Raw genomic sequence first — 21,018 nt, forward strand, 5'->3', positions numbered from 1 at the left:
ACCACAGGAGTCGGTAGTTTGAATGTTAACAATAACTACTGAGCTTTGCAAGCGTGGTGCCAGAAATGCAATGCAATTTTGACAAATTCTGCTCTAGTGCTACATTTAGTCAAGGGTGATTTATTCAGTCAAAATTACAACACCACGAGTCATAATATGTCCCACCTGATTCTGACGTAATTGACTCTAAAATCTATTATTATACCTCAGTATGAGAATTCTATGCAACGCGTAATCTGATTGGTCTAGACAGTCACATGCCAGGGAAGACAAAACTTCATATCTCCCTCTCAAACATCATATCTCCCTATCATATTTCCCCTTGGGCAGCTTCGTGCATTTTCCATAAATTTAACGTCAAAGTAGACGAAGTGTATTATGACGTCACAATAAGTCCGAGTCATTCTACTTTCATTGTTCGTAAGGCACAAAATATGCGGGTCTCTGATATACAGTTTTAAAATCGACTGATTTTGGTTGATATAAAAACATGCAAGTAAATCAGCATTCAAGGAGAATGGAAATACAAAAACTGGTTATCATATCACTGCGTTTCGCTGTTTGTACCTTATATATATACATTGACGGCGCGGTGTTACTGTTAGGGCGATCTCAGCTACATACATGTACGATGTATAGATGAGTAAACTCCAATCTCAAATACAATTTTGTAGTCTTGCTTTGTTTCGGTATAATAAACAATTTATTGCATGAATGTTCGGGAGATATGAAGATTTATTCACCCAATATGATTTTTCTTGGGTGAATAAATCTTCATATCTCCCTCACTATCATGCAATAAATGTAAAATATCCACACAAAAAAAACCCCTATCAATTACCATATGAGGATCATGCGACTTTCTGCTGCTGAAATATCGTTGTTGATTCAGAATATTATTAGTAAAATCGTTTAAAAATGAATATACATATATAAAATGTCTTGTCTATGAATTGTTTGTTAATTTTTCATTTAAATGTAATAGTTTAGTGGTGATCAATTTTTAAACGCAAAGTTTAGATTTAAAGGTAAGGACTAGAAATGTTTCAAATATGAAGGGAAGATGAAGAGCATTATTGATAAAACTGCCAACTCCAAAGTTCAGAGCAGAATACTTCAGTGTCGTTTCACTTTTCGATAACAACACTAAACAAGGCTGTCATAATGATATTCATTGAAGAATGAAGAGTCTTAAGGGAAAGATATGTAATATTTCTAGCCTTTGTATGGTTGCAATGATCATATATTAAGGCCAATGTCATGCAGCACAGCAAACAAGGCATGTTTGTTTTTTCGAATCTAAAATTTTGATACACTTTCAATACCTATACATTAAGTACTCATACTTTTCAAACATTTTGAAAATCAATAAAAGTTTAAATTCAATCATTATGCAGAAATCTTACCAAAACAAAGCTATATCAGCATGCATGTGGTTCTGAATGTATGAGGAAAGTTTCGGACAACGAATCTAGTTATTAGATCTAGTTTAGTCACTGACAGGAAGTTTGACTTATTTGTTTGTTAACTTATGATCATTCTTTGTTTTTATTTGTACATGTATTTGTTATAGCACTTACATAAATATTACCCCAAAAAAGACAAATTAGCTAAAGTAGTTAGTTGTTAAATTATATCCCTTTTCACTCAAAATACTCCAAAATAGAAGAGCATTCATCAATATTGGCATCTAAGGTGAAAGTGTGCAATATCAGCATGCATTTCTTAACTGTTCAATATTAAACCCGTGAAAATCTTAATATCTCCTTTGGTCGATTTCACAGGTTTTTCTTTTTTCTGTTCATCTATAAACAAGTGAGTAACGGTAAGGTCAATATTGAACGCTCATACTCGGAATGTTTTGGGCACACACAATTTATGCAATTCAAAATTAGCGTTCAATAAATTCTCAGGATATTGAACGCTAACATTTTCTAGATTTTACGCAGATTTTATAATAGACTATCTATTAGCTATATAATAACTTCATTTTATCGACCTTTCATGGAACACCTTTAGGGAAATTATTGAGATGTGCAACACCTTTTTCAGGCCTATGCTCGGTGCTTACAGCCTGAAGCAAGGAGGGACCTTTATAGTGCCACACCTGCTGTGACACAGGGCCTCATTTTTTTCGGTCTTTCATCCGAACGACCACCCCATTTAATCACCTCTTACGACAAGCAAGGGGTACTGAGGACCTTTTCTAACCCGTATCCCCACGGGAGAGAGAATAATGAGGACGAAAGTTTAGATAGATATATGGAAGTGCTAAAAAAAAAAAGAATGAAAATTTGCAAAAAGAGGGTGTAAAGTGTAGAAGTGAGATTGAAAGTGAATGAACATAGCTGCAATAATATAGCTCTATTCGATTTTTTTTACTCTGATGTTTTCAGGATAGGGCTACAATTGCATAGGATCTCTGTAATGGTGCAAAATAATTTTATGAATAACCGATAATAAGCTCCGTGTATTAGTCTCAAATGATGTTTACACCAAAAGGAGTACCAACTGTGCTTGGGCATGTCTAATACAGGAATTTTCATTAAATATCATGTACAGCATGCAAAATTCTTCATCTGCTTCACCATGTTTGTTATCGCGAGATCTCATAGGTGGATCTACTGAAAAACCTAAACATAGACAATCTGTGCAAAAATGTAGTTACTCGAGCCACTCCGACAAAGAAAGGGAAATCATGGTTGCAGAATTAATTTACACTCTGCTGTTCGCTTTTTAACTGGACAGAGCTCCAGATAATTTTTTACCACAAAGAGTATTTACCCCCTGATTTTCAAATCAATGAGTATTTTGCTTTTCAGAAAAATTCAAAAGTGTATTTAGTTAATTTACTGATTATCGTTGCTCTTTTGCACAGAGGATGTCACCAGATAAACGATACTTCTTCCATTAAACTTTTAACTTACAGTTTATACTAAAAGGCCGCTCCAGCTATTTACGGGGGAAATCCTTTGTACTTCTTTTTATCAAAACTATTCATTGTCATTTGGAATTTGATATTTATCATTGATACATTAAATTTGAATATGTCAGACACTCAGTCACATGATTATGATCCAATTCTGTATATCATTCGTCCACGATTGATAATACAAGTTTTTTCCCCTGTGCTTTCGACCGCACACTAACTCTTTAAGAAAGAAAGTATAACAAGTAGACCTATATATAAATAGTGTTTTGAGTTAACTCTTCCAATTTTTCAAAATTGTGATTGCCATCAAAACGTATTTCATAGCGCTAAATATCATATATGATCAAGTTCTGAGCTAACCTCAATTCATATGAATAGATAATTCATATTTATATCATACTACATGTATCACAAATACGCGGACTAATACGCATTACTTTGGGAGTGTAAAGCATATTTACATTTGCTGATGCGTAATTGTACGCATGATTTTCAACTTAAATGCGTATTTGGTAAAATTTAATGAGTATTTACGCTGATACGCACCTTATCTGGAGCTCTGCTGGATATTAAATTTAAACCTTTTTAATACCAACGAAATAGCTTTCTCCTCCATACTTGTCCATTGATGTAAATGCTACCTTATATGGCATATACAAATAACTTGACAATAGGAAGTTGAAACTTCAGTACATCAAATATGGCACACAAATATGAATCGAGAAATTGCAATATATTGAAATTGTTGAAAATGATAGAATAGAGCCCAATCGTAAGTTGCAGATTGTAAATTCATATATTGACTAAGAAACATAGAATATCATTTTATTTACGTAAAGAAAGTCGGCAAATTATTAGAATGATCAAAAATGTTGCGGGAGTGAATAACTCCCGCATTTGCACCATTACAGAGATCCTAGGGAGAAATTTTTTTTTTGAGGGCTACATAAAATTACTGCAGCTAGAATGAACAGTGTAATCTTGAGAATTTGAATAAACTTAGAAATAAAGCACCATGTTATTGTGCTAAGAGGTTTATTCTTTTGTATGGATATAAGTATATGACAGAAACTTTGTTATCTGCAACTGTGGGCCCTAACATATTCGTGTGGGCAAGACATGTTTGTAAAGTTGCCACATGGCCCCTTAACTTTTGAAGTGTTGTTAATTTGCGAATGCATCCCTGGTTATTAACTGTTTCAAATCTAATATACTTGATGAAACTTTATACATTTTAAAACACGTAAAACGATATAAATATACCTATAAGTTGGTGGTATTTTGCAATCGCCGACACTCAAAATCTGGCGGAAAAGTAGTGACTCCATGATGGGCGACCACCCCCCCCATGTCCTGAACTAGTCAGTTCAACCACCTATTCATTCGACTTTAACTGTAGATAATATTCGTATATATGTAAAAGTTATACGGTACCAATTTTGATGCACCAAATATATGTAATAGTATGTACAGTGCTGATGCCCTATCATAATTCAAAACAAAAACAAAAAAATAATAATAAATAAATAAATTAAAAAAAAAAAAACCCACACACAAAACACCCTCATAGAAAAACCGACAAAATTTGTCATTTCTGCACCTGTAGGCCCCTATCGGAAAAGAAAAAACTGGGTGGATTTTTCCCGCCCGAATGAACAATCGTCTGTAGGCCTACAGTACTGGTTCACATTGCGTATACAGGGGAGGGGGCGGGGGGGGGGGGGGGGGGCGGATGTGCTGTAATGTATTTAGTGTCCAAAATTCATAACAGGTCGAAAACCCTTGAAAATTTGGGTTACAACACCCCTAGAAAGAATTCTGGATCTGTCCGTGCCTTTCCATAAATTCAGAAAATTAGGTCGAGGTTTCAATTTAGGTCTATATAAGTACTAGGCTAATTAATCTTTGTATAAAAAAGAAATCTGCTTAACCGGAGAAACATTAATATTTTTATATCATTAAATATTATGACATCGGTGTTGCATGAAAACACTGGATCTAGCTGCACATATTTCCTCTTTTATCTGGTTGATATTTGTGGAAGTTTCGGAATAGGGGTGGGGGTACCTAGGGAAGGAGGAGTTGGAGAGACCATAGGCGTAGCTTGGGTTTGAATATTACCGAGGCAGGGGGTCTGGGGGGCTGCGCCCCCCAGAAGCTATCGACATTTTAACAACGTAAAAGGTGGGGTTTTTTGCCGAGGCAGCTGCCTCGGTTGCCTCAATGGAAGCTACGCCACTGGAGACGGGAAGAAGCTTAATTTTTTGGCAACTATAAGAGACACTTCAACCACACATACTTTCCATACAACCAATTTAGGAAAGATATTTTCCCATGAACTTTTTTAAGCCTATTGATCACACCCTCCCTTATTATTATTGTTATCATTATCATTATTATGTTTAATTTGGCAAAGAATCAGATAAATTACAAATCATAATAAAATACAACATTAAGGAGAATGGCGTTGGATAGTTGCACACGCCACATACCGTGCGAGATAAAAATTCCAAAATTAGTGGTACAATAATAAAGAGACAAGTTTATGAATGAAGAGATACGAATTCGTTTGATATTGTCGCTATAAAACGTGATTTTTATTTTTAAAATGTTGAAAATATTTCGCCAAACTAAAATAGATGTAGGCCTGTGTTAGGGCCATAGCTCCGTTACGCTCGAGTAGGCACGCACCTACACATTATTTTCATTGAACAATTTTCATAAACTTATGCACAAAATATGTTCATATCTTAGAATCGGAAATAGAATTATTTATTTAACCCCCCCCCCCTTTTTTTAACAATATATTCTACATGATATCACGATGCCTGTCTTGGAAAATTATAAGAACAAATCAAGTATGTGATTGATATAAAAGTTATTTATCCGCAAAAATTCAAATTCAATTGGTAAATTTTTCATATCGAATAACGACAGCAACCATGCCACAAATAAACCCAACAAGGAAAGAAAAGTGTCCACATTATGCCTGAATAAAAAAAATCAAGATTCCAGATAATTTCAAAGTGGAAATCTTAATAATGTGTATAACAGTGTGACCGTTGGACCGAGTGCAGCAGGAAATGGTCATTGGCGTGTCCAAAGTGATAATCATATTTGGTAAAATACAATAAACAGACTAGAAAAAAGAATGTCTAACTTTCAGATGCATATCATGAAACGTCCAGTAACATTCAAAATATGTAAGATTTTTGCGTTTGTGTTGGCTTTCACTGATATGAAACTGGAAAATGGTTCAATGAGATTTGAGAGGATGCTAAAGCATGTGATGCTTTACCTTTAGTACCTTGCCTTGGCCCGTCCGAGCTTCGCTCGGTATTTAATATGTTTTTATTTAAACTTATGCGATGCGGCAATCACGATTGATAAATGTTTGAATATTCGACTTTACATTTTAAAGAATCTTTAATTAGTCCTAGCTACGGCCCTGATTATTGTATTATATTTGAAAGAGAAAATTCGAATTACTCGTTAGTTTGTTATACCTCAATGACATACATTAATTAAGATATCATTTATAAATTCATCGGAAATAAAAAAATAATGTATGTCAAATACTGTGTAAATCATTTAAATTTCATTCAAGACTTAAATGATTATCTTTTATAACGATGCCTTTGTATATAAAAAATGTGTACACCGATATTGCATTGAAGAGGAAATTCTAACTATTCCTTGCATGCTTCTGCATTTGTAAATCATTTCTGTCCAATTAATAATGAATATATGCATACTAATATAAAACATTAAAACATTAAGGAAATGGAAAGCATTAACGTTAAACTTGGCTAAAGTTTACAAATATCTACATGTCAAAGGTCAACTTACTTTTTCTCATCATTACTGCAGAATAACGATATATCAAATCTTATCGTATTGAGGGGAAAAACCGGCCAGGAACATCAATATCAATTTTGAGTCATCAATCCATTACTTATATCCAATAAAAGAAACAAAAACACTTACATTTACATTTCCATCCATCCGACCTCGTTTCCTTAGGAAGTTGAATTTGCGCATGCGCGAGAATGTGGCAAGGATGCAAAGTGTGTAAGCACCCCATTATGGCTCGGTGTTGTGTGTAACAAAAGTCGTGTGTAACCCGGAAACTCACACTATACAAAATTTTGTATTTTCTGGGTAAAACACGATGAAAAATTCCGATTTCAAGGGGTCTCCAAACCTACGACACACGTTTGTGTCGTAGGTTCTGAAAATGTCGTAGGTTGCTCGTGTGTAACCTTATACGTGTCGTAAGTGTCGGCATAGTGCGCGAACACACACACACACACACACACACACACACACACACACATACGTGCATAATGCCGAAACTCACTACACAAGACTTTACACCTGAAACTCACTACACTATGTTCTAGTTATGCTAACCAGAATATAAATTCATTTTTACGTAATGTGGGACATCTGTATATTGTTCTGATACTTGAAATATAGAAAAGCCGTCTCTAAAAATATTGAATTTACACCGGATACCTACGACACGGTGTCACATGACTCATGTGAACACACACGGGAAACTCACTACAGAGTGTTTAAACGTGATATATTACCCGAAAGTCACTACATTTAGTCTGGCGATTGATTGAGAGCACAGGAAACTCAAGTATTTCAACCATTTTCAAAAAAACAAAACAAAACCCAACAATCTTTATTTTACAGTATCCCCCTTTACAGCAAACAGGACTATTCCGGATACTAAAGTAAAGGGGGGGGGGGTCTTTACTTTGGTATACGGAATAGTCCTGTTCGCTATAATTTACATGTGTTTATTGAAATAAAATCCCAGTCTTGTATGCATTGTTTTACTTCAGTTTATCACAAAATATTATCCGGAAAGTTGGTACCTTTAAAAGAACTAGTTTTTTTTTATATCAGACGATATGGCTTCTCGGCCAGTGCATGAGGTTGTGTTTAGCAATGAATATTTTCATATTTCAATGACTTCATATCCGAAGAAGAGCCTCGGTTTGAAGTGTCACATTGTAACCTATATATTTGATCATAAGTTATATTAATTAAAGGTATTTGATGTTCTACCAAGGAGTGGATGCAAGGGTTGGAGGACGTGTACCAATCCTCAGAGGCAATGGGTCTGAATAGTCCGGCGTTATGCCTTCAGTGCGCCCATGGTTAAGCCCTGGTGGGGCATGGGATGAGACACCTGGTGTTGTAGCGTATACCCCCTTCAGTAGGTTCATCCTCCGGAAAATCTGCCTTATGCCTAGCCATTTAGTAATTACTTTCAGAGAATTTAGGATAATGGAGGATCCAGATGGATATTTACGTCTTAGGTTGAAAATTTAAAACGTTTCTATTTACCATTGTATTAATCGTCTATCATTGTATGAAAGTCCTTTTAAATTGAGATTAAACTATTTTTTTTTATGTGTTTGGTATAAAAGTAAGGAAAAACTCCTATTTTTTTCCCCGACATAAATTTTGAAAAAGGTTCATTTATCATTCGACAATATAGAGCCTTTCATCGAATCACGAATACTGGTTCAATATCCGTTTTCAACATTTTCTATGTCACAGTATAAGTTGGATTTTATAATATGTCCTGTGTTACACAATAATATCAAATAAAAATAAGGTCTGATGAAAAGACGAAGAGTGGATATTGAAAATGTACATATATAGTAAATGTATTCGTCTGCTCATGCATTGTGTCCTTGTACAGAGTACAAGAATAGCTTTTCCCCCAAGCTATTTACCCCCCCCCCCCCCGAAATTCTGGCTATAAAGCAACCCTACCACATCCACCGGAAACCTGGCTAACTATCAGTATTACCCCTAAATAAATTTGGCTATATAGCAAAATGCATCTTATTAAAAAATGATCCTTCATAAGCGCAATGAACATTCAATTCAGTAGTTGAACGACTGCCAAAAGAATTTACCCCTTCAATCAATATATCAAAGATATTAATGAAATTGCAACCAACCACGTATGTGTATTGTAGGGAAGTTTCACTACTAGGGTTAGGGGATATAGCCACCCCTCAAAGGGGGTGACTCACTAAATGCCATAGCCAGTCTTCCAATCACGAAGGAGGGAGGCTCACTATTGATAAGTGTGGGGTGGGTGTGGGTGTGGGGGGTCGAACTATATTGCCAGACTCCTCCGGGGGAGGGGGGCTTACTATATATAGCCAATTTTTCCGGGGGGAGTCTCATTATATAATACCGGTAATTAATATTAAGCAGATCTATACAAGGTGTTCAGTCTATGAATCACCAAATCAACGTAAACTCAAATAATTCAAGACATCTTTAAGCATTTGAAAATATCAATTCATTTGATGCGCGCAACAATTCAATTGAAGATCTCTTCAAATAATTAATAATATCTACTATTCTAATTTCTAGCGCGCATTGATTAAATTGTTTATATTGCTCTGATACTTAAAATATAGAAAATCCGTCTTTAACAAAATTGAATTTTCACCTGATACCTACGACACGATGTCACATGTGAACACACACCGGAAACTCACTACAGAGTGTATAAACTTGATATATTACATGAAAGTCACTACATTTAGTCTGGCGGTTGATTGAAGGAATTAAAAGGGAACTCAAGTGTTTCAACCACTTCTCAAAAAACAACTTTTTGGGGAATTTATATAAATATCAGAGAGAGAGAGAGAGAGAGAGAGAGAGAGAGAGGCTGTCTAGTGTTTTGTCAGTTGAACTAAAATATACTCTTCTGTAACAGAAATTAATGTTAAAAAGATTTGAAAAAGGTTTTCAGTCTAAGAAGCTAAATTCAAGATAAGTTTAATTATTTGAAGATATCATCAATTCATTTGATGCTTGCAACAATTCAATGAAACATGTTCAGATAATTACTAAAATCTACAATTCTGAATTATTGCTCGCATTGATTGAATTCTTTATAGCATTGAATACTTTGATGAGTTGATTAGGCTATAGTTGAATTGTTGTTCTCTTCAAATGAATTACTGATATCAACAATTGAATTGATGCCCTCCACAGTTTAATTAAAAAAAGCTTTAATTCAATTACTGCGTGCTTCAATTCAATTACTGTGTGTAATAATTTAATTATTGCTCTCTTCAATTGAATTGATATTTATTCAATTGATGCATGCAATACTTCTTCTAGATACAACAACTATCTAATTAGATCTGTCTTGAATTCATTATATTAATTGAAGTGTTTCTCTCTATATAAGAGTTGATGTGCTAATTAATTTCTTGTACAAAAATCGTTGTAAATAATTAAGATATTTTCAATTGAATTAAAGAGATTATTAAATCAATTATACGGAGCTCAAAATCACATGCCGCGCTGAAGTATTGCAGTCATCAGTTAAATAAATGCGCGCAGCAAACCCATTATTGCTCTCATACATTGAATTGATGGGCAGCGCGCATTATCTAATATATGGGCGCAATAATTGATGTGAATACCTAATCAATTGATGAGAACAATGATTGATTTGATGCGCACGTCAATTGATTATTACGGGTAATAATTGAACTGATCTTTTTATCTGAGTTTTTGTTAATTTGGCGCTCCTTATCAGTCACACTTGTGATATAACCAATGTTGCATTCAAAGGCGTCTGTATCCTGGATGTCCTTTATGTCGAAATACGACTCAAAAGGCCATTTAAAGGTGACCATACAGGAAATATTCCTGGTTATATGACAGTGTACTACAGTGCTTTAAAGATCTTTTTTTTAAATATCTGAATACAGACACTGCTCAAGTCACAGGAAGAACTTGTACCAAGGACTTTTAAAAATACTGTATGTCCCTGCATCCATCATGAATCTGATCGTTCAGAGTTCAGGATTTTTCTTTCGTACTACTCTTTCAGCAATCTATCAAGAGATACTGAATTTATAAGACTCTATTAAATTGTCTTGATTTTTCATTAGTATTTGAGAAGACACTGAGTAAAAATACTCCTAATCCAATTTGTCACTTGCGAAGTCCAAACCTAATGAAAACTACACCAATTTTAAGACCTCTTTAAAGCAAAGTACAATCAACTGCAAAATATAGGTGTACATATTTATTTCATAAGCATACAAAGCTGATCAATTTAGCTCAAAAAACCTCATATGATGTAAATAAAGCTACTCTTTAGTCTTAAAACAGCAGACACTTAATGTTCATTCATATTTGAAATTTGAGTTAGCTATCAAACTTGAAATATTTATTGAATATAAATGAAAACAAGTTACAAGTAAGAGCGTGGTACTATCAATTACATTATAAGTACATTAGTGTTAAACTGCAATTAGTTTTAGTTAAATACTGTTATATTATCTTAGTATATTCATTCAGTCTTTCAATCGCACATGAATATAAGGCCTTGGAATACCATTAAACTTTTTGTTCAATTCAAGATATAGATGGAGAATTATTTCATGTGTACTGCTGTTGATTATATATTTATCAATTTTGAATGAACCAATGTATGGTGTACAATGAATGACAAATGCTGATAATACATCTTGTATATAAAACTAGTATCAAAACCATTTACAAGAAAGATTTAAGAAACATATATGCCCTCCATATTACAATATTGAAAATGATCATTTAGAATGTCTGTAGCAAAAGTTACAATGTATCTATTAGTCAGAGGCAACCATTATATGTGATCTCTAAAGGTACTGAGCAGATATTTTCAAATAACCAGTTATTTGAGTCCTGACCTTTGACCTTCAGAGTTTAAAACCAATGGGAGCCATCTATTCTTTAGGCGGCACCAGACTACCAAGTTTGATGTTTGTCAAACAAGGGTTCTCAAGATACTGAATGGACAAAATCTGATGTCCAGAGTAGTTTGACCATTGACCTTAAAATGAATACTAGATATATACACTTATGATGTGTCAGTGTACCAAGTTTGATGTCTGTCAAGAAACGCAAACTCAAGATATTGTGTAGACAATACCTATGTCCGTAGTATTTGACCATTGACCTTGTGACTTCAAAATCAAATGGAGTCATCTACTCCTTAGGTAAAACCAGTGTACCTGATTTGATATCTGTCAAGCAAAGAGTCCTCAATATATTGAACAGACAATATCTTGTCATGTCCAGTTTGACCCTTGACCTTGCGACCTCAAAATCCATGGGGTATCTAATTCTTAAGGAAAATTAGTGAACCAAGTTTGATGTCTGTCAAGCGAATGGTTCTCAAATATTGAACAGACGGTATCTTACTATGTCCAATTTTACCTTCAACCTTGGGATCTGGAAATCAGTAGGGGTCATCTACTCTCTAGGGGCAACCGCTGTACCAAGTTTAGTAACTGTCAGGTAAAGGGTTGGTTCTTTAAATATTCAGTGGACAATATTTTATTATGTACAGTTTGACCTTTGTCCTTGTGACTTCAAAATGAATATGGGACATTATGGGACATATACTTCTTAAAGGAAACCATCTACTTCTTAAAAGAAACCACCTACTTCTTAAAAGAAACCAGTATACCGAGTTTGATGTATGTCAGGAAAGCGTTCTCAAGATATTGAACAGACAATATCTTACTGTGTCCAGTTTGACCCTTGACCCTGTGACCTGTAAATTAATATGGTTCATTCACTATCTAGGGGCAATCATTGTACCAAGTTTGGAAACAGTCAAGCAAAAGAATTCATTAGATATTGAGCAGACAAGATGTGCTCTACAGACCGAATTAGTCATGTAAAACAATATATACGTCCCCTCTCCTTCAAATGGAGGGGGCATAAAAATTGGATTAACTCTTTGTAACACCTCTGCCAGGAAGTAATATTTTTAACAGCAAACTTTCCACGACACCATGTTAAACTGGACAGCGATTTCTCCTTCCAAATGGATTTTAGACAGTCAACCTGAGTCAGAGTTTTTCCTAGTTTGATGAAAGTCTCAAATTGTCTTTACAAAGCTGCCTTTTCTGCAGAGGTCCAAGTGTGGCACCGAACATTGGCTGTAATAAAGAATGGACAGTACATATCACTTGTAACAGTTGTACAACAGTTTCTTGAAAGATTGTCCAACTCATTTTCTCTATCATTTACCATAACTTAAAGTAAATGATTCCAAATCAATAATATATTTTTTAAATGTTCTATCCTAAACCTTTATTAAACTACCAATAGATATTTAATATAAAATAAGAATATTGATAAAACTGATGTATGCTCCCCAAAATACATCTCACCTGAATGAACTATTTCAAATAACAAATGATTCACACAATGCTCAATAAATGTTGATATATTGTTGGAATGAAGGTTTCGTTATCATATATAAGGTATATGTTGAGTGATGTTGACCTTTACAAAATGACCTTGAGTGACCTTTGTCTGAAAGCCATTTGCCTATTACCTATCTGCACGATTTATGATCCATACTTGTTTAAAAACTAGTGAAATAAGGCACTTTTCCTTATATATAAGGTGTATATTCTGAGTGAGCCTGACCTTCCCAAAATGACATTGGTCCAAAAGTCTGGTCATGAGTAAACTTTGAGTAGAGTAACAGAAAAATATGACTGTCCAAAATCCCAGCATTAAATTGATGCAGCCTAAAGAACATTTGACTTTTGAGTCATGTGACCATGACCCTCTACAAATAACCTGGGCATAAGGTTTATGACATACTTCTTGGCTATAAGCAGCCTCTGTGTCAAGTATGACTTCTCCATGCACCTCTAACTTAGAATATTAACATTTCTAAGACTTCATAATCTGAAACTCCTAAACTGTGCCCCTAAACTTGTCTGAATGACTTGTGTTCAGGGTCATGACATTTCTTTGATCATATTTTAATTAATCTTGTATAATTTTCTAAAGTTATTTCATAATAAAATTACATTATAGAGAAGAATTTTGCATTGCACACCCATAAACCTTGACCTAGCTTGTCCAAATGATTATCATCTGATGCTGGTTGTTGCACATTCTTTGAACACAAGCAACCTCTGCACCTAGTATATTATTCTCCTGTTTATCTCATCTTGCAATTTATGGCAAGGACAAACAAGATGTGTTTGTGAAACACAAATGCCCCCGATAATAGCCAATTCTGAAGATGGCCAAGGTCAAAAGGACAAATATCTTGGTACCAGTAGAAAAATCTTGTCACAAGAAATGCTCATGTACAATATGAAAGCTCTAATATTTACCATTTAGAAGTTATGACCAAAGTCAATTTTTTTTTCAAAAAGTAGGTCAAATATCAAGGTCAAAAGGTTTAGTACCCACGGAAAGGTCTTGTCATAAGGAATACTCATGTGAAATATCAAAGCTCTAGCTCTTACTGTTCAAAGGTTATTAGCAAGGTTAAAGTTTCAGACAGAATGACAGACAGGACAAAAACAATACCCCCCCCCCCCGATCTTTGATCTAGGGGGCATAAAAATATCTGTAATCTTGTCCAAATGACCATCTGCTAAGGTCAGGATATACCCTTAAGTTAAAGCAAACAAGGCTCAAAATTTTTCTAATTTCAAAGAAACAACAAAATGATCTAAATTAAGTAAACTTTGTCCAATCATTATGAAAACCCTAGGTGCAGATTTTTATTTGTCTTTATGATTTGAGAGAGTGTACACATTTTAAGAAAATTCCATTAGCTAGTCTCCTAAAATGAGTACAGCCAAAATTATGCCTACAGACAAATCGACAGACAGACAGACCAACAGACAGACATGGCGATTCTAATATACCCTCCTAAACTTAATTTGCTTGGGAATAACAAAATATAATACAAATTATGACATACAAATACCTCGCTTTTTTCTTCCCGACTTCCTAGATGAGCTAGGGTGCCTCAGTATCTGCATTCCCTCTGAATATAGTCTACAACATTGAAGAGATAAAGCTTTAAAATTTTTGTACTGCTGTAAGTTACTATTAACAAAATGTAAATGAACTTTAAATGTGTAATATACATATCGCGTTTTCCAAACACATAAACAAGTTACTGCCACCCTGTGTATGTGGGGACTCAGGCAAGTGTTGATGTCTCTATTTGAGTGAAATCCAATAACAAGAATATTAGTAATTACTTCCCCAAACTGCATCTAACCAATGAAGTTGAACTACTTCATGTAACAAATGACTTGCACAATGATATATAACTTTTGAAATAAAGGTTCTTTTCTATATAAGGTACATGTTGAGTGACCTTGATCTTTCCAAAATGATCTTTAGTGACCTAATCATTTGAAAATTATTAAGTTGCCTATTTAACTTATCTGTGTAATATATGCTCAATACCTGTTCAAAAACTTTTTCCTTGTTAAGGTAGTACTCTACATCGTCATAATGGCTGACTTCCTTTAAAAACATGGATGACAAAATCAATATCAGCAATATTTGACTTTTCCTTTTCTATTTAAATACCTAGCCGAGTAGCTCAGTAGGTTAGAATACCGAATGCTGAACTGTAGGTCGCAGGTTCGAGTCCAGCAGGGGTTTTAAATTTTTTTCAGATTACCTTCTACTAAAACTGTATTTTTTGACAAAGTAAAGTAAATTTGAAATTTTTCAACTTCAAAATATTGTTGTACATATCCTCCATTTTTCATCTACATCAAATTTCTCTGGTGTGGCATACCTCCTTAAATATAACCTTATTTTATTACCTAACATTTTGTCTTCACGCCGCACAACACAGTACACGTTAACATTATTTCACATTAGGAAATACTGGTCCAACCATTTTAAATATTGAATGTTTTTAAATCTTCTTTTTTTAAAATGCATTCATTATTTCTAAGTTACATTTTAATTTCTGAGGTGCAGGGTGGTGAGTAGGAATGTTATTTTTGAAATCATCACAATTAAATCATATCAAGATTGTGAAATTAAATTCAACATGCTTTAAACCAAATTTCAATGTGTTGATTGAGAGACAAAAGATTTTTGAAATCCAAATATAAACTTTGAATATTTTAGAAAGAGATAACAATGTTAAAAAGTTCTTGGATATCAACATGGTTGGTTACTACAGGCTTCTCAAAAGAATTGATCACTTTGTATTGACATTGAAACTCACTTAACAGTTTAAGTGTGTGAAAAATCTGTATTGACAATGAAACTCACTACATGTGTGTGATAAATCTGTATTGACATTGAAACTCACTACATGTGTGTGATAAATATGTATTAACATTGAAACTCAATATATGTGTGTGATAAATCTGTATTGACATTGAAACTCAATATATGTGTGTGATAAATCTGTATTGACATTGAAACTCAATATATGTGTGTGATAAATATGTATTGACATTGAAACTCACATGTGTGTGATAAATCTGTATTGACATTGAAACTCACTACATGTGTGTGGTAAATCTGTACTGGCATTGAAACTCACTACATGTGTATTGATCTGTACTGACATTGAAACTCACTACATGTGTGTGATGTGTACTGGCATTTAAACTTACTACACGCATGTGATAAATGCGTACTGGCACTGAAACTCATTACATGTGTACTGGCACTGAAACTCACTGCATGTGTGTATATATATTGACATAAAACTCACTGCATGTATCAGATGTGTTCTAACATTGAAACTTGCTACATGTGTGATAAATGCATATGTATATTGGCATGATATCACGTGTGCATTGCATGTGTGTGATAAATGGAATCCTTCATTCGTATGAATGGGAGATAGGGAAATTCCACCGAGGGGACAAGATTTGCAGTCTAGGACGAGGCTTTGCTGAGTCTTAAGCAGCGAATCTTGTTCCAGAGGTGGAATTTCCCTATCCCACATGAGCAAATAATAAAGTGTTATTTTTCTCACATTTTATCAGTTCAGTACTTTAATGCAAGAGCTTTGAGAAAATTCTAAATTATTGAAATCCTTCTTTGAACATATGCAAAAATTAATTACACGGTATGAAGATCTCAGCATACCTGAAAATGGTTTACAATATAAGTGTAAAGTACAAAACCCAAGGTTGTCCATAAAAAAGCTATACACAATATATATCAAATTGAAATTTGAAGAAAACAATACAAACTATTTTTCTTTATCGTGTAATGTAAATCAGAAAATATACGACATACATATGTACATCACAAGCAAAGATATGTCGTAGCAGTGTAAGACAAAAAAATCTTGTATGGCTGTCTCACATGGGTTGAGTTGGTCTCACACTAGTGATTATGTGAGAAAGATGTATATTGCCTTATACTGGCATGAGACTCACTATTAATATATAATCAATTGAAATAGAGTCTGTATATTGATGAAGCAAACTAAAGGCCAATTTCATTTGTCCAAAACTGGTGTACACTGCATTGCATACGTTATAAAACTGGTGTAAAACAACGCATTGAAAAATAACATAAACTGTCGAAAACAAAAATATGGCAGAACATGTTATTTTCATTCTTGCCACTTTTATAATATATTCAAATCATCCAAATCCTTGACATAATTCACAAAGATCCCATAAAAGCATGAAGATGATACATGCATGCAAACTATATAAACGGTGAAGCTGTTATGCATGAATTCTCATATTTTCAGTTGATGTTAATTTGTTAATCACCTCATATACCCTGACAAACTAGACAGTGATTCCTTATATTTATGTTCCCAGAACTTAGGGTATACTCTGTTCTCAATAACTATACAAGAGATCCTTTATATGCAATCTTTTTAAGATGATTGTACGTACATGTATATCATTTGGATGTGCAGAAAGATAGTATTTTAGTCTGAATGTGCATGCATTGGATTTTGGTACACTAACTTGGGAATCAGTCTAAATTTTTTGTTGTTCTTTGAGATTGTTTAATATTCATATTGTAGGCATTTATTAATTAAGACTTGTAATTTTTAAGATTTTTATTTTTAAGATATTTTTAAGATATTTATTAACTGATCTGCATGTTCAAAATGACCAATCTGCACATGTATGCAAAATTTCATTTTGATTGGATTTAATACTAAAATGTCTGTAACTTTCTTATGAATAAAGTGAATGAGTTGATATCACAGCATAGCAGATAGTATGTGTATCTATAGATTGGTGTAATACAAAAATGCCAACACTCAGTATATGCATATCCTGTCTTTTGAAGGTTCTATATTTTTTCTATATTTCAAGGACCATAATGTTTATGTTTTTCATTAAATTCTTCTGAAGTTGAGGATTTTAGTATGTCTTGGCACTTACAAATTGGTATGGTTAAAATTACTAGCCAGCATGTACATGCACAATTGTGCTAAATTTTGATTAGACAATTTCAAAATTTCCACAGCTTTCTTATATATGATGCAAACATGAAATTCAAACTAATTATGCTAATCATATGTACATGATACAAATACCTGTTGGATGACATCAACAGAATTACAGATTGACATATGCACATAACGTGCATTGCTTTCTTTCATTTTTTTGGTACTGAAATGACCACAACTGTCTTATTAAAGGGTAATTAAATTAAAATGATTTTTTGCTGTTGATTTACAATATGAATACCTACACATGCACAAGTCAAGCATTTCATTCTGATTAGTTGCATACGTAATATTTAGATAACTGGTAAATCTCTTATGAATGAGAAAAATGGAATTATATTGACATATTCCAGGTACATACTACAAAAACTTAGAACGTAAGATTATGATTAGTTGTGCAGAAGCACAATGACATAATTTCTTAAATGGGGGGATGTTTGCTTAAACTACTCTCACACATCCAACTGAAGAGCAACTTGAACTGACAATGCAAGTCTGTCTTCCATTCTGAGTGATTGATGAAAAGTTCCTGTGGTTTTAAAAACGATAGAAAATGCATTGTTCCTTCAAATATATTGTTGGTGCGAACAGATATTCTAAGTATTTTTACAAACTATGGTCTTTCTCTGATCGATTGAGAGGGGTCGTAAAATCTTATGTCAGTAAAATAAAGGAGACATAATAGAAATTTGAAGGAGTGATTATTGGGATACCAGATCTCCCCTCTCCCCCCCGTGTAAATATAGAAGAGAGAGGGTTAATTTGTGATGAGCCACTGTGATGAAATCTCCAAATGTTTTATATATACATATACAACAATATAAGATAAACAACTTTGTATTCAATATTTGTATTCACCTGAGGATGGATGTTAAAATCCAGAAAGCACTAGCGATTTGAATATATTTTGGAACTGCATATTTTCCTGCTTTTTTATTTAATTATTTTGACTGTGTGATATCAACTCTTTCTATTTGGATTATATATATATATATATATATATATATATATATATATATATATATATATAAATTGATGATCAGATGGAGTTCAATCACATAACATTTATTTCTCTACAGGCTGTTTCGTAAGGGGATGGTTTCCCCTCACTCGTCGGGAGAAAAATGACATCTAACGAAAAACATCCGCATGGCTGAGAATATGTTACACAGAAACATACTGGATAGATGCTAAGCATGATTACACACAGGGTTGAGTAAATAGAAATATATATATATATATATATATATATATATAGAGAGAGAGAGAGAGAGAGAGAGAGAGAGAGAGAGAGAGAGAGAGAATTAAATACACACTAAGTCTTAAGGTTCAAGCCACATAATGCTGTAAATTGTAGGTGGAGGACCTCTGGATAGTGAGTACATGCTGCATAGATGTTCCCTATGACCCCCACCAATGATACATTGCCTGATAATTCATTTAAATCTTGATTTTGATATTGCACTTTCTTCTCATTTATTTTGATAAAAGGGGTGCTTAGTTTATTAAATTCCTGAAAAAAAAGCAATCGATTGAAATATGCTGGTTAAATTTCGAATTGGAGCCTAGTAGGAAAAGAATACAGTACTTAAAATTTCTTGTGGTTAAAAAGTTAATTTCGATCTCATGGCGACATGGATGATTATTTATATGAATAATTTGTCACATACTTGACTCCAAGGAGGTTAGGTTCTTCATAATGATATCCCAGCTAGTTCCTCCCCGTATGAAATTTTTAGACGTACTACGCCTGGAAATCAAAGAAATCCAGGCGTACAAGAGACGTATTTTTGAAAATACGGTTAAACTTGAGACGTACACGTATTTTGACAAAAATACGTCTCCTTAACCTAAGGCGTATTTTTCAAACTCCAGTTGGATTTCGGAACTTTGTTCATTCTAAATAGGGAATTCAGAGACTTAGACTTTTCAAGAGGCGTATTTTTTGTTAAAAGAACTTAGTCAATTTCATGAGACGTATTATTATAAATCCAGATGGATTTTCTAACTTTGTAACTTTTTTTGAAATTGAAGCTTAATTCTCTTTAAATTTCCTGCAATTTCCCAAAGATATTAAAAAAAAATTGGCATAATTTTGTCATAAATTTGAGACACATTTATTCCAGTCATAGTATTAAATAATTGATCATTATAAACAAACTTCTTATATCAATTCACAATGAGAAAAAACTTTTTAAAACAAGATGTGTTAGTGAAACATAAATGCCCCCGATAATGGCCAATTCCGAAGATGGCCAAGGTCACAAGGACAAATATTTTGGTACCAGTAGAAAGATGTTGTCACAAGAAATGCTCATGTACAATATGAAAGCTCTAATATTTACCATTTAGAAGTTATGACCAATGTAAAAAAAAATTAATAAGTAGGTCAAATGTCAAGGTCAAAATGTTTAGTACCCAATGAAAGGTCTTGTCACAAGGAATACTCATATGAAATATCAAAGCTCTATCACTTACTGTTCAAAAGTTATTAGCAAAGTTAACATTTTCAAAAAGTAGATCAAACTCCAAGGTCAAGGTCACTGGGTCAAAACTATTGGTACCCACGGAAAGGATTTGTCACAAGGAATACTCATGTGATATATCAAAGCTCTATCACTTACTGTTCAAAAGTTATTAGCAAGGTTAAGATTTTCAAAAGTAGGTCAAACTCCCAAGGTCAAGGTCACAGGGTCAAAAATGTTGGTACCCACGGAAAGGTCTTGTCACAAGGAATACTCATGTGAAATATCAAAGCTCTATCACTTACTGTTCAAAAGTTATTAGCAAG

The 21,018-nt window shown here is 33.7% G+C and overlaps 1 long non-coding RNA gene across 1 annotated transcript; it reads right to left on the reverse strand.

Moving 5' to 3' along the window:
• Positions 1-11,009: 11,009 nt before the first annotated feature.
• Positions 11,010-19,949, reverse strand: LOC125676905 (uncharacterized). The gene is made up of 3 exons (XR_007370864.2): positions 19,898-19,949; positions 14,739-14,809; positions 11,010-12,933 (listed from the first exon to the last, which is right to left on the reverse strand). It is a non-coding gene; the product is annotated as an uncharacterized LOC125676905 (long non-coding RNA).
• Between the last annotated feature and the right edge of the window lie 1,069 nt (positions 19,950-21,018).

Source organism: Ostrea edulis, chromosome 3 (assembly GCF_947568905.1).
Source record: "Ostrea edulis chromosome 3, xbOstEdul1.1, whole genome shotgun sequence".
In the NCBI taxonomy this organism is placed as follows: Eukaryota; Metazoa; Mollusca; class Bivalvia; order Ostreida; family Ostreidae; genus Ostrea; species Ostrea edulis.